At 44.8% G+C, this 13,145-nt stretch overlaps 1 protein-coding gene across 1 annotated transcript in view; it reads right to left on the minus strand.

Moving 5' to 3' along the window:
- PIP4K2A (phosphatidylinositol-5-phosphate 4-kinase type 2 alpha) overlaps positions 1–13,145 on the minus strand; it is a 192,109-nt gene that overhangs the window by 72,385 nt on the left and 106,579 nt on the right.

Below are 13,145 nucleotides of genomic sequence, written 5' to 3' on the forward strand. Positions count from 1 at the left end.
AAGACACGGTTGCAGACGACAAAGGGTTGGATCAAGTTCTAAGTTCCAGCGAATGGCAGGGGCAGCTCTGACACATAACTTGGGAAAGGTTGGGCTTTCTCTTGGTAAATTATTTTTCTATCTTGGTTCCCGAGCTATACGTCCCTTGTTGCTACTAATGAAAACCCCTCAGAAGATTTACACCTCCAGTAAGTGGAAGAGCCTCAGAAGGGTTCTCAGTTACAAAAACAAAACAGAACAAAGGGGGAAAACTGAGCTCTTTGATAAAGCAGAGTGGTTAACACATGGCTGGGATCATAGAATGGAGAGAAACATCTCCAAGATGCCTTCCTTCTCCTAACAGGAGTTTAATCCATTGGGAATGAGAGGACTACCAAGCAAGCATGAATGGGTGGGTTTCCCTGAAGACAGGTATCAATTTTGACACTTAGTTGGGCCAAAGGAAAGCTGGGGAGCTCAACCACACACTTCGACATTAAACAAGCACCTTTGAACGAAGCAGAAGTAGCCTCCTCACCTGAGGGGAATACTTGCAAATGGCGCCTGGGGGACAGCATCCCCGCCACAGGCCTCCAAGAGCCCCGCGGAGCATGAGCTCACAGACAGAAGCAGAGTGGGATTCTGGGGAAACCAAAATTATTCTCAAGACTTCATCTGTTAGAATGACCAGATACAGAAAAGGAAACGAAAGCCATGTGTAAAATGTATGAAGAAGAAAAAGCCAGGCTGGCAAAAATGAGTAAACTATGGGACTTTCAAAATGACCAATCAGGTTGAAAAGGGATCCCATAAAACTTTTACAAAATGAAAATTATAGGGGCATGAAGGACGCTACTCCCGAAATCACTGTTGCACTATATACTAACTTCGATGTCAGTTAGAAAGAAAAAAAAAAACAACAACATTATAACTGATGAACTAGAATCAGAACAGAAGGCCCCGAACCCAGGGCCCTGGAAGCACACTGGGTAACTGGTGGACGGGAGGGTAGGTCTGAGGGAGTTCCCCAGAACACCACAAAGAATGAAAATGCAATATATAAGGGAATGGGTATACAAAGGAAGAAAAAACACTTACGGCAGGGGGTTTGAAGGGAGAGTGAGTGAAATCTTAGAGGAAAGGAACAGAGAGTATGGGGGAAGAAGACAGTGTTTGAAATAATAAAGTTGAAAATGTTTTCATGGGGCGCCTGGGTGGCTCAGTCGGTTAAACGTCCGACTTCAGCTCAGGTCACGATCTCGCGGTCCGTGAGTTCGAGCCCCGCGTTGGGCTCTAGGCTGATGGCTCGGAGCCTGGTGCCTGCTTCCGATTCTGTGTCTCCCTCTCTCTCTGCCCCTCCCCCGTTCATGCTCTGTCTCTGTCTCAAAAATAAATAAAATGTTAAAAAAAAATTAAAAAAAAAAAGAAAATGTTTTCACAACTGATGGAAGTTATGCAACTATGGATACATGATACCCCATGTACACAAAATAGTCTAAGAAGAAGTCCGCTCGTAGACACAGTGTAGTTAAGCTGAAGATACCAAGAGCGGAGAGAAGAAAATTGGCCAGAGGGAAAGGACAGAACACAAGGAAGGAATGACAACCAGACTGACGGCTAACTTCTCAACAGCAAAGCTGGAAAGCCCCGAAGACGGTGGTCTACCTTCAAAGTGAAAAATACTGTGTACATAAAACTGTGTGCTGCGGTGTAATATATATTTGGGCTATTATCGGGGTTCCTGGCACAAATCTAAAACCCCTGGAATTTCCAGAGGGATAGGATTATCTTTTGCCACTCATCAGGCACCCTGTTTGAGCACGCCTGAATTCATGCTAACGAGGTGACTCCGGGTGAGGCCCCTAGAGAGCCAGAGAGGATGGGGCCGGTCACCAGAAAGGCCAAGCAAGAAGAACTTTGGAACTTTCAGCCCCGCTCACTGACCTCTGAGAAGGGGGAAGGGAGTTGCTAGAGATTAAGTTCCATTAAAACTCTTGAACAAGAAGTGCTGGGCTTCCGGGGGCGGTGAACACATCCACGTGCCTGGATGTGGCAGCACAGCCCAGGTCCGTGGGGACAGAAGCCCCAGGGCTCGGGAACCTTCTGGGCCTCCGCCTATGTACCTCTTTGCCTGGCTGTTTATCTGGATCTTGTATCACATCCTTCATAGTAACCTGGTAAACGTGCATGCGTCTTTTTTACATGAGCCGCTCTAGCAAATTAATCAAACCCGAGGAGGGGGTCAGGGCACGTCCGATTTACAGCCAGTAGGCGAGAAGCACAGGTGACAGCCTGGGACATCTGAAGCAAGGGCAGTCTGTGGGACTGAGCCCTTAACCCGCGGGGTCTGATGCTGTCCCCGGAAAGGCAGTGTCAGAATTCACTGCTCTGTAGTATTGGAAAAACCTTATGTGGGATTATCCACTAAAACTGTCTTCCAAAAAGAAAAAAAGAGCAAAATAAAGGCTTTTTCATAGAAACAACACCCGAGAACTTACCGACAATGGACCTCACCAAGGGAACTTGCAAGTCTTTGAAGCATATTATTTAGCCTCTAAGGATATAATTCAGAAAGGAAGTAAATGTTGTGTGCGGAAGGTATGAGATACAAAAAGAATTAGTAAGCAAATAAATTTGTAAATATGAAGACAAATATAAGTAAGTATCACCTTTATAAAGTAATAACGCTTAGTTCTCGGGATCAAAATAAACAGAGTAACAACAGCAGGTAAGTTGGGAAGCAAAGTGACGGTGCCTGTTGTATTGTTCAGGAGAGTGAGGCAACTTTAAGTATTGTAACATTTAAAAGGCAAACATTTAAAGTAGAGAAACAGAGTATATAGCTTCCAAACTAGTGGGGGGGGGGGAGGGGGGTGGACAGAATGCGAAAAGAAATAAAACTCATTATTTTTAAAAAGAGGAAAAAATACTGGCGCCTGGGCTCAGTCAGTTAAGCGTCCGACTTAAGCTCAGGTCATGATCTCGCGGTTCGTGAGTTCGAGTCCCATGTCGGGCTCTGTGCTGTCGGTTTAGAACCTGGAGCCTGCTTCAGTGTGTCCTCTCTCTCTCTCTCACTCTCTCTGCCCCTCCCCCGGTCGCACTCTGTCTCTCAAAAAATGAATAAATGTTAACAATTTTTTTTTCTTTTTTAAAAGAAGAGGAAAAAATAAACACTGCAAAAATGGGACAAATAGAAAGTAAGTGATGAACAAGTCTGGATAGAAACATAATCCCAATAAGCGTAAGTGGACAAACAATTAAAAATAAAGACTGTCAAAATGAATTAAAAACTACAGGCTATATGCAAGAGAAACACCTAAAGCATAACTCAAAAAGGTTGAAAGGAACAGAAAATAGTACCGAAAATTACTGAAAAGCTAGCTTACCTTTACTAACATCGGGTAAACTAACAACTTTAAGACAAAAGCATTATTAAGGGTAAAGAAGGCCTGTACATAATGATAAAAGGCTCAATTAGCCAAGAAGCTAGGATTCATATTTTAAGTACCTCATTAGTCTGGAATTATACAGCAAAAATTGTTAGGACCTCAGGGAAAATGGGCAACCCCTTATTACCGAGAAAGATTTGAACATGCTTTTCTGATAGTTCAAAAAGCCAAAAGAACTAAGAAAGATAGAGATTTTTTTTTCAACGTTTATTTATTTTTTTGGGACAGAGAGAGACAGAGCATGAACGGGGGAGGGGCAGAGAGAGAGGGAGACACAGAATCGGAAACAGTCTCCAGGCTCTGAGCCATCAGCCCAGAGCCCGACGCGGGGCTCGAACTCAGGGACCGCGAGATCGTGACCTGGCTGAAGTCGGACGCTTAACCGACTGTGCCACCCAGGCGCCCCTAAAGATAGAGATTTTTTTAAACAACATATTAAACAACACTCATTCAATATATGCTCTTCCAGGTGCTTGGGATATGTTATTGAAAACAGATTAAGATGCCTGCCCTCCTGAAGCTTACATCTGAGTGGGAAGAGTCAGTAAATAAAACATAAACTTAGTAATATAAATTATCTACTATGTTAGAGGACTATGGAAAAAAAAGAAAAAGAGCAGGAAGAAAGGGCTAGGGAACGCCCATCAGTGCATGAGTGGGGTCCCCGAAGTATTTTAAATAGGGAGGGTTGGAGTAGACCAAGGTTTGGAGAGAAAAGGGGTTTAGCATTCCAGTGCAAAGGCCCTGGGGCAGGGCATGCCTGATATGCTTGGGACATGGAGACCCCTGTGGCTGGAGATTACTTGAGAAGAGAAACAGGAAGGGCTGAGATCACTGGAAAGACTGGCTTTCACTGCCAATGATATGGGAGCTGTTGCAGGGTTCTGAGTGGCAGAGTGTCGACATTACTTAACTTGGGGTTTAAAAAGATTACTGGAGGGGTGAGGGTGGGCACAAGTATGCGACAGGGAGACCAGTGACAGCAGTGTAGGTAGGAAAGGGGATATTTTTTGAAAGTGGAGCCAACATCATTTCCTGAAGTTCTGAATGTGGGGGGTAAGAAAGAAGCCAAGACCGAGGCCGAGGCCTTGGCCTGAGCAATTAAGGGGACAGATGTGCCATCATCCAAGGTGGGGGGAGAATTCTGCGTTCCTTCTCATGCTTTTTGCTTTTTGAATCATGTTAAAGAAATGCCTGTTGTAAAAACTGCGTGCTTTAGGGGCGCCTGGGTGGCGCAGTCGGTTAAGCGTCCGACTTCAGCCAGGTCACGATCTCGCGGTCCGTGAGTTCGAGCCCCGCGTCGGGCTCTGGGCTGATGGCTCAGAGCCTGGAGCCTGTTTCCGATTCTGTGTCTCCCTCTCTCTCTGCCCCTCCCCCGTTCATGCTCTGTCTCTCTCTGTCCCAAAAATAAATAAAAACGTTGAAAAAAAAAATTAAAAAAAAAAAAACTGCGTGCTTTAACAATTTTTTATAACGACAAATGGAAAACATACACGCAAACTATCAGGCTACTTACAATGTACATATATAAAATGTTGTGCACTGCAGATTCTCAAACCTTATTATGATCAGATTAGAAACCCCCACCCGCATTTCCTGATCCACTGCCTTTTTTTTTTTTTTTTTAAACACAATTGCTGGGCAGCCAGCTTCCCAAAGATACCATGTCCTTGAAAGGAATGTAGCATAATCTGAGCTGAAATCGCGGACTCCCTCGAGCTAGTCGTTTGCACGGTATCTCACAGATGCTGAGTATCTACCACATTCCTCTGGAAATTCTCAAATATCCCTGGCACTCCTGGGAAATTTGCTGCAGTGCCCCAGGGCACCTTGGCAGAGTTTGGGAAGTACAGATATAAAATACAGCAGCAGATGTTTAAAACGGCAAATGATATAATCTAATTCTAGAATGAAATCATCAGAATAATCCCTTAAGATTCATTGTAGTGGATTATAATTTACAAGCACTTTATATTCATCCCAAACAAGCTTCATTACAACCACCCGTTAATCCTTAACCTGCATACATGGATGTTCTATCCAGATAGTTTTCTTGATAGAACTCTGTATCAAACGCATTTGTGCAAGGCCAAATTACCATTCTGTTCCTTTCAAAGTATTTCAGTAACTTAATCAGAAATCACTTTTAGCCTACTGTATACTATATTACTAGAATCTCCACGTTACGGTCCATGTACGAAACTGCCACTTAACAAAAACACTAGACTAATTTTAAATCATACATTCTTTCCTACTCATCATGTCACTCAAGTATCTTAAATAGAAAACAATTCTCAGTATATCTGTGAAAAATTTAAAAACGTGTATCTTTACACCAGCACTGGAATACCAAAGTTTGGAAGCAAGAGAAGCAGAGCCGAAAACCAAGTCTGGTGAGGAGCACAATTAGAACAAAGCTGGACGATAAATCGGTTTTTCGGTATCTTGCGCAAACCAAAGAGTGTCCGTAAAAACAGGACGTTTACAGGGTGGCAAAGGGCAAGGCGAGGAGCAATCACTTCACATCGCGTTCCCCAAGTTACGCAGAAAAAAGCTGGAGGGAACCTAATAATAAGATTCCGATCACAAGCTAGGTTCTGCGTGGTTACTGAAAAAGCGAAACCGGATTTGGAAGCAGGAGCAACCAAATCCCTGCATTCGGACGCCTCAGGCTGTTGGGATCAGAACTGGCAACAGTATCTGCTTTAGAAAGCAAGCAAGAAGTGCCAGCCGTTGAGTGTCTGCTCTGGGCTGAGCGCTGCACAAACGCCGCGTTCACCCTCGCGGTGCCTACAGTCCGGAGGGGCACGCACATCGATAGAAAAAGTGCACACGTGTAAAATTCAAACAATGACAAGTGTCGGGAGAGGGAAGGACATCAGGCTGGGAGCAAGCATGACAAAGCATAGACGGGGGCAGGAATGATGGAAGGAGCTAGACTTGAGCAGAAGGCAGGTGGGAGGGTTCCAGAAAGTAGGGTCACAGGTGCAAAGGCCCTGTGGCGGGAGGAGGGCACATGACAGGATGGGGCTGAACGGCACGCAAACAAGGGCTGTAAGAGGCTACTGTGGAACTCGAGGAGAGGCTAGAAGCCGGGCGAAGCGGGGAGGCAGCAGACACAAAGGAAGTAGATTCCGCTGACACTGAGATGGTAAAGACATGGACTTGAGTGAGTGGAAAGACCGCGATTCCATTTACCAAGAGCATTTTAGGAGGAGAGTTCAGTTTGGGACTTGTTAAATCTGATGTGCTCTTCAGATGTCTTAAATGTTGACGTCAAGGTGGGCAGGTGGCCACGCGGCCCTGAAGTTCCCAAGGGAGGCAGGGGCGGGAGATAAAAATACGCATTATCTGTATATGAGACAGGAGTTCTTCCTCGGGAGTAAAGGAAGGAAGCTGGAGAGCAGCGAGCGAGGGCAGGAGAGCCTAAAAGCAGCCTTGAATGCAGTCATCAACGGTCAACAGCATGGACAGGCGGATGAGCCTGCAAAGGAGAAAGGGAAGCGCGCTGTCACCTCGCGGTGGGAGTTGGGCTGGGGGGGGATCCAGGGCGGGCATGAAGGAAAGGGAGGTGGGGAGGTGGCTCCTCTATCAAGAGGGGGAAAGGGAAGGGGTTGTGTGGAACTGGCCGAGTCTGAGGGAAGACAGCAGTTCCCGTCCACTGGCAAACCTCCGCGGGAAGGAGGAGCCGTGGCCATCGACTGTGCGAGAGGCAGGCGGGGGCGGGGGGGCGTGGGAGGTGGATTCAGAGGCCTGGAGAGAACACCGAGAACTTGAAAGACTGGCCACAGAACGCGGGAGAAGGAGTCTGAAGAGGGAAATGGGGCTGGGCTTCCGGGCAGAGCTGGGAGTCCATCTGTGGTCTGTGATGGTTAATTTACAGGGAACCAAACGAACTCGTGGGGTGACATCCCGGGCAGAGCTCGGCCTCAGGGTGCGGGTGCAGAGGCGGAGGACGGCTGGGGTCCTTCAGGTTCAAGGTTTTGGTTAGTCGAGTGTGACATAAAGAGCAATGGAGTTCCAGGATAATCATTTGGACATGGGAGGTCAGTACAAAATGCTCTCTGACCAGAGTTTTCCATGATGGTTGACACGGGTCAGGGGTGGGCAGCACGCACACACAGTGAAATACAAAGCAGCAGAGAAGAAATATTGGGGTCTAGAAAGTAAGTGCCACAGGCACTGAGAGCAGGTGCTGACAGCTCCTGGGAGGGAGGGAAGCTCGATGTGGCCCTAGCCGGACGAGGAGATGTGACCAGTGTTTCATTTAATGTCTGGAAAATGCATACTTTTACTTCTCGCTACAAATCCCAGCTTCACAAATCAGAGCACGCCAGGATGTGGGGAATGTTGCACCTTCATTATTAGAGAAGAAAAGAGGTAAGAAATGAAACGTGATTACGCTCACCTCCTTGGTTTACATACACTCAAAAGATGAGGAAATTAAAAGAGAATCTTAGAGATCCTAGCAAGTCTCTTGTTTTGCAGATTACAACGTATCCTGGTATATCTATCCCTTTATAATCGCGTAGCAGCCGATTCTGGTTACATCAGACAGCTACTTTACGAGCATTTTATCTTTCATTCACAATAGCTTCACGTTTCCTTTGGGTTCTCTTTTCCCCAGAAATTCTCCCCCCACAAACCACTCGGTCAGGTTTTGAGTAGCTAGATTTCATGACCTGTGAACAAAACGCTTCACAAACCAGAGGACCTACCATTTAAAAGCTTTTAATTAGTAAACAATGTTTTTTTCAATAGTGTGCCCATGAGCCCCTATATTATCTTCTTCTATAAGCACATTTTATTTTGTTGCCACATGGGCTCACCCATACACAAAATTCATCGTTTTCATCAAAATGTATCTAATTATAGGGCTGCCCAGTAACTGAAAGGCTATTTAACTTCCTGGATAATTTCTCCTTTAGTCTGACATCACACAAATCAAAATATATCCTTGTTTCTAGTTCACATTCTTGAGCTCATGGAGGTAATGACAATGAGCTATTATCTTGAATAAGATTAAGTTAATCCTGTTTGTTAATTTCTCTGTTCCACACAGAGCTTTGGGTTGCTAATGCTCAGATTTCAGGACAAAACTCTTGGGTTTCAAAGCCTTCCGTGGGAGAAAACTTTACCAGTTTGGCATTCTATCTGCCCCAACCATTCCACGTGGCCCACCACGAAACTGGTAACGAAGGTAGCCATGATTATCATCACCACTAGTTTACATATGCTATTATTCGTATTTAACAAAGCATTTGCACAGTTTTCTCTTTTCTAGACATTTACCTAGGGGACACAGATACATAGCTATAATTGACATACGCTATGTAATATCCATGAAAGGAAATAAAACAATCGTGTTAACTATGTTGAAGGGAGGAATGACACCACCCCCCCCCCATAAAATTAAGCATACATTATGAAATCCAAATAGTTTTAAATTTATGGAGATAGCAGTGGTTTTGGAGCTGATGAAAATTTTATTGGGTTAACTAAACAGTACACCGAAAGCACTAGCTATCTTATTAAGGCCACATTTAAAGTTCCTCGGATTGCAAATACTCAATAAACTCTCACAACAGAAATGCGCTCATACGTTATACTTGTGAAGTGCCGTAAAACCCTGGGTGGCGAGTCACTCGTTCTGCGAGTGTTCCGCAAGACGAGCAACCATTTCTAATCAATTTTAACTGGATAAGTGAACGAGGTCTTGCAAGAAGAGTAGTTCGTGACATGACACCGAATGCCACGTGATCACAACTGAGCCAATGGCTCTTCTTTTCTCTCTCTCTCTCTCTCTCTCTCTCATCACCTGCGGGATTGTGGGTGATCGTCTCCATGCTCCGATGCTCAGTCTCAGGCCGTGGTGTTGGCAGAAATCAGTGATTTTTCAGAACGTCGGAAGGCGCCCACAATGGCACTTGTGTGTTTTTTTTTGTCACTCCGAAGCACCTATGGACAGTCCTTTGCTTTTCATACAAGAGGAAGCTTAGGAATGCTTGGCTTCATTGTAGGTCAGGCTGCCCTGCAGATATAGACCCTTTCCTCTGCCACCTTATTGCCAGTTACGTTAAATACAGTATATTGCAAGTTTATTAGTACTGTAGTCAACATCTGTGTGAGTGTATACAATGGCCCCCATGCAGAAGAAGATTCTATTGAGCCAATAGATGGCGGTGATTCCGTTAGCGACAGTGAAAGTCGTCCTACACAATAACTCTCTCTTGTCTCTCCCACACCAGCCACAACGGTTTTCAAAGGTAAGTGTGGGTCAATTTGTTTGTTTTTCTTTATATTTTGTATTTATTATCTCGTATTATATTACAGTATTGTAACCATTTTATGTGAATATTTTTGGGTTGTGGAACGAATCATCTGAGTTTCCATTATTTCCTATGGGGAAATTTGCTTTGATATACAGGTGCTTTGGATTATAAGCAGGTTTCCAGAACAAGTTACGCTCGCAAACAAAGGTTTTATTGTACTTCATAGTTGTCCAACCACTTCGGCAAATATTTTTTCATTTTCTATGTGTACTGACAGTCATATTCGTGGTCCTATAAAGCTCAATGGCATAAAAGTATTGTAAATGTCCCCATGCGGCCAGCTATAGGATGCGTCCCCCAGGCCCTGGGAAGGGCCTCGTTTCCATTTATGCCACACAGTCACCCCCAAAACCAGACAGGTGTGGACAAGCTCTGCTTTTCCACTTGGCCATCGGGCGCCAATATGGACAATGCGGGGTCCGACATAAGGCATCAAATAGGGGTGCCTGGGTGGCTCAGTCGGTTCAGCATCTGACTCCTGATTTCGGCTCAGGTCAAGATCTCACAATTCGTGAGATTGAGCCCTGCATCGGTCTACGTGCTGACAGCACAGAGCCTGCTTTGGATTCTCTCTCTCTCTTTCCCTCTCTCTCTCCCCCTGCCCCTCCCCTGCTCATGCATGCTCTCTCTCAAATAAATCAACAAACTTTAAAAAAAGACAACAAATAAAGAAGTTTTGTTGTCAGCTTCAACAAAAACCATAGAAACCAGGGCGAAGGGATGCAGAGAGGGTTAGTACCAAGGTTTAGGACAAAGTGTCCACATATAAGTCATGGGTGGGGGAGAGCCAGAGAGAACATGTGTTAGAGGGGAGTGTGAAGGAAGAGGATGGGGAGAGCTTTGAGGTCGAGGCTCACCTTTGCCTCCCTCGCTTTAATACCTGGTATTAACCTTGCTAATACTTAGGGGACACCCACAAAGCATCACATTAAGCACTTCAGGTACAGTATCATATCTGATCTATGCAACAAAGTAGATACTATTGTTATCCCCACTTAATATAAAAATTCAGACAGTGGGAACGGGCTGACCCTAAGATCCTTTGGAGCACCTGACCGCCTATGAGGTCAGACCCACAGCAACTTCCTAAGATGTCCACTGGGTGTAGGGCTTACTTAAGAAAACGGTTTCACCTGAAATTTAAGTCTTCCACTGTGTCAAAAATTTCTAAAAGATTCCTTATTTTTTTAAAAAGGGGAATAATTAAATGCATATTGAGAATGAATTATTAAACGTATATTTAATTGAATATGCCCCACGGTCTGCTACAATTATATCCGCTATGATTTCAGTACGTGCACTCTAAATTTGGAAAGACCTGTATCACTGAAAAACTATCATGCTTCTGATAATACTTGTCACTTCAAAAAAGGGAAAGTAAAAAAATTCCTCAAACCTCCCCAAATCACAACAAATTATAAACAGAAGGATACACAGTTGATTTCCAAAGCAATTACTTACTCAAGCACATTTGTTTAATAATCAGTTTTCACTCAGTCAAGAATACACACACAGAAAGACACCCCCGCCAAAGAACACCTCTCACGTGGAGATACAGAGATATTTAATCGATTAGGATAGACAGTCACTAAAAATTATGCCATATTGAGATGGAATAGGGGGTAGCCGAATCTACAGGCATAGGTGGGGGGTGGGAGCTGTTTTCAGAGCAGCGCACCCATCTAGGATTGGGGCCAGATGGGATGCCAAGAGTGACAATTCTTTTTTTTAAAGTTTATTTGTTTTGAGAGAGACAGAGACAGAGCGAGTAGGGGAGGGGTAGACAGAGAGGGAGAGAGAGAATCCCAAGCAGGCTCTGCACTGTCAGCGCAGACAGTGGGGCTCGAACTCACGAAACCCTGAGATCATGACTTGAGCTGAAATCAAGAGTCGGACGCTTAACAGACTGAGCCACCCAGGCACCCCACGAGTGAGAATTACCTTAAAAGGCCATTTCATATATCCCTCTTCAAAAAATCTCCAGGGACACTTGGGGGGCTCAGTTGGGTAAGCATCTGACTTCAGCTCAGGTCATGATCTCACGGTTTGTGGGTTCAAGCCCCACGTCGGGCTCTGTGCTGACAGCTCAGAGCCTGGAGCCTCCTTCAGATTCTGTGTCTTCCTCTGTCTCTGCCCCTTCCCCTCTCTTGCTCGATCTCTCTCAAAAATAAATAAATATTTAAAAAAGTTTTTTTTTTAAATCTCAAGATACGTATTGAAGTGGGCTTTCTTTACCTCTTACACAACCTTCCGACCACCTAAATATGAGTGCGCATTTAAAAATACAATTTGGGGGGCACCTGGGTGGCGCAGTCGGTTGAGCGTCCGACTTCAGCTCAGGTCACGATCTCGCAGTCCGGTGAGTTCGAGCCCCGCGTCGGGCTCTGGGCTGATGGCTCGGAGCCTGGAGCCTGTTTCCGATTCTGTGTCTCCCTCTCTCTCTGCCCCTCCCCGTTCATGCTCTGTCTCTCTCTGTCCCAAAAATAAATAAACGTTGAAAAAAAAAATTTAAAAAAAATACAATTTGGTAATAAAAATAAAGTGAGTAAGCTGCAGGGCGACAAACCTGAGTAAGGACTCAAGATCAGTAAGGACCCAATGGGAAAAGAACCTGATGCAGAGCTTGACATGACTGTTGTTTGGGATACTATTTTAACTTTAATTAATTTCTTAGGGAAATCAATTAATAATATGCCAAATCAGATTCCCTAGACTCTACAAATTTCTCAATTGCTTCTGGTCTACAAAAGGATTCTCACTTTACAATTACAAAGTGGTACAAGTTCGCCATTAATGTCAAAAAATGTCCTAGGGGCGCCTGGGTGGCTCAGTCGGTTGAGCGCCGACTTCGGCTCAGGTCATGATCTCGCGGTCCGTGAGTTCGAGCCCCACATCGGGCCCCTGTGCTGACAGCTCAGAGCCCGGAGCCTGTTTCAGATTCTGTGTCTCCCTCTCTGTGACCCTCCCCCGTTCATGCTCTGTCTCTCTCTGTCTCAAAAATAAATAAACGTTAAAAAAAAATTTTTTTTCTTAAATTAAAAAAAAAATGTCCTCTTCCCCTCCATATATCCCTTCACGACAGTATCTCAAAATAGTACTATCCACTTAGTGGACTCATCACACACACACACACACACAACACACACCCACACACACACACAATTCCTTTGTGACTCTGGTTAATAAGCATAGAAAGATCCTTCCCACCAAATAATTCACTTTGAACATTTTCGCCCTAGGGTTCATTGGCTTTTGGGAAGTGAAGGAGTAGAAAACTAAAATTCCTACTTCCAGGAGGTAACAGTTGAAGGTGTTCGCAGAGATACTGGAACAATCACAGCGGGAACTTCTGATGCCTTCTGTCTCTCTTGGTTCCACAAACAGC

Source organism: Lynx canadensis, chromosome B4 (assembly GCF_007474595.2).
Source record: "Lynx canadensis isolate LIC74 chromosome B4, mLynCan4.pri.v2, whole genome shotgun sequence".
NCBI lineage: Eukaryota > Metazoa > Chordata > Mammalia > Carnivora > Felidae > Lynx > Lynx canadensis.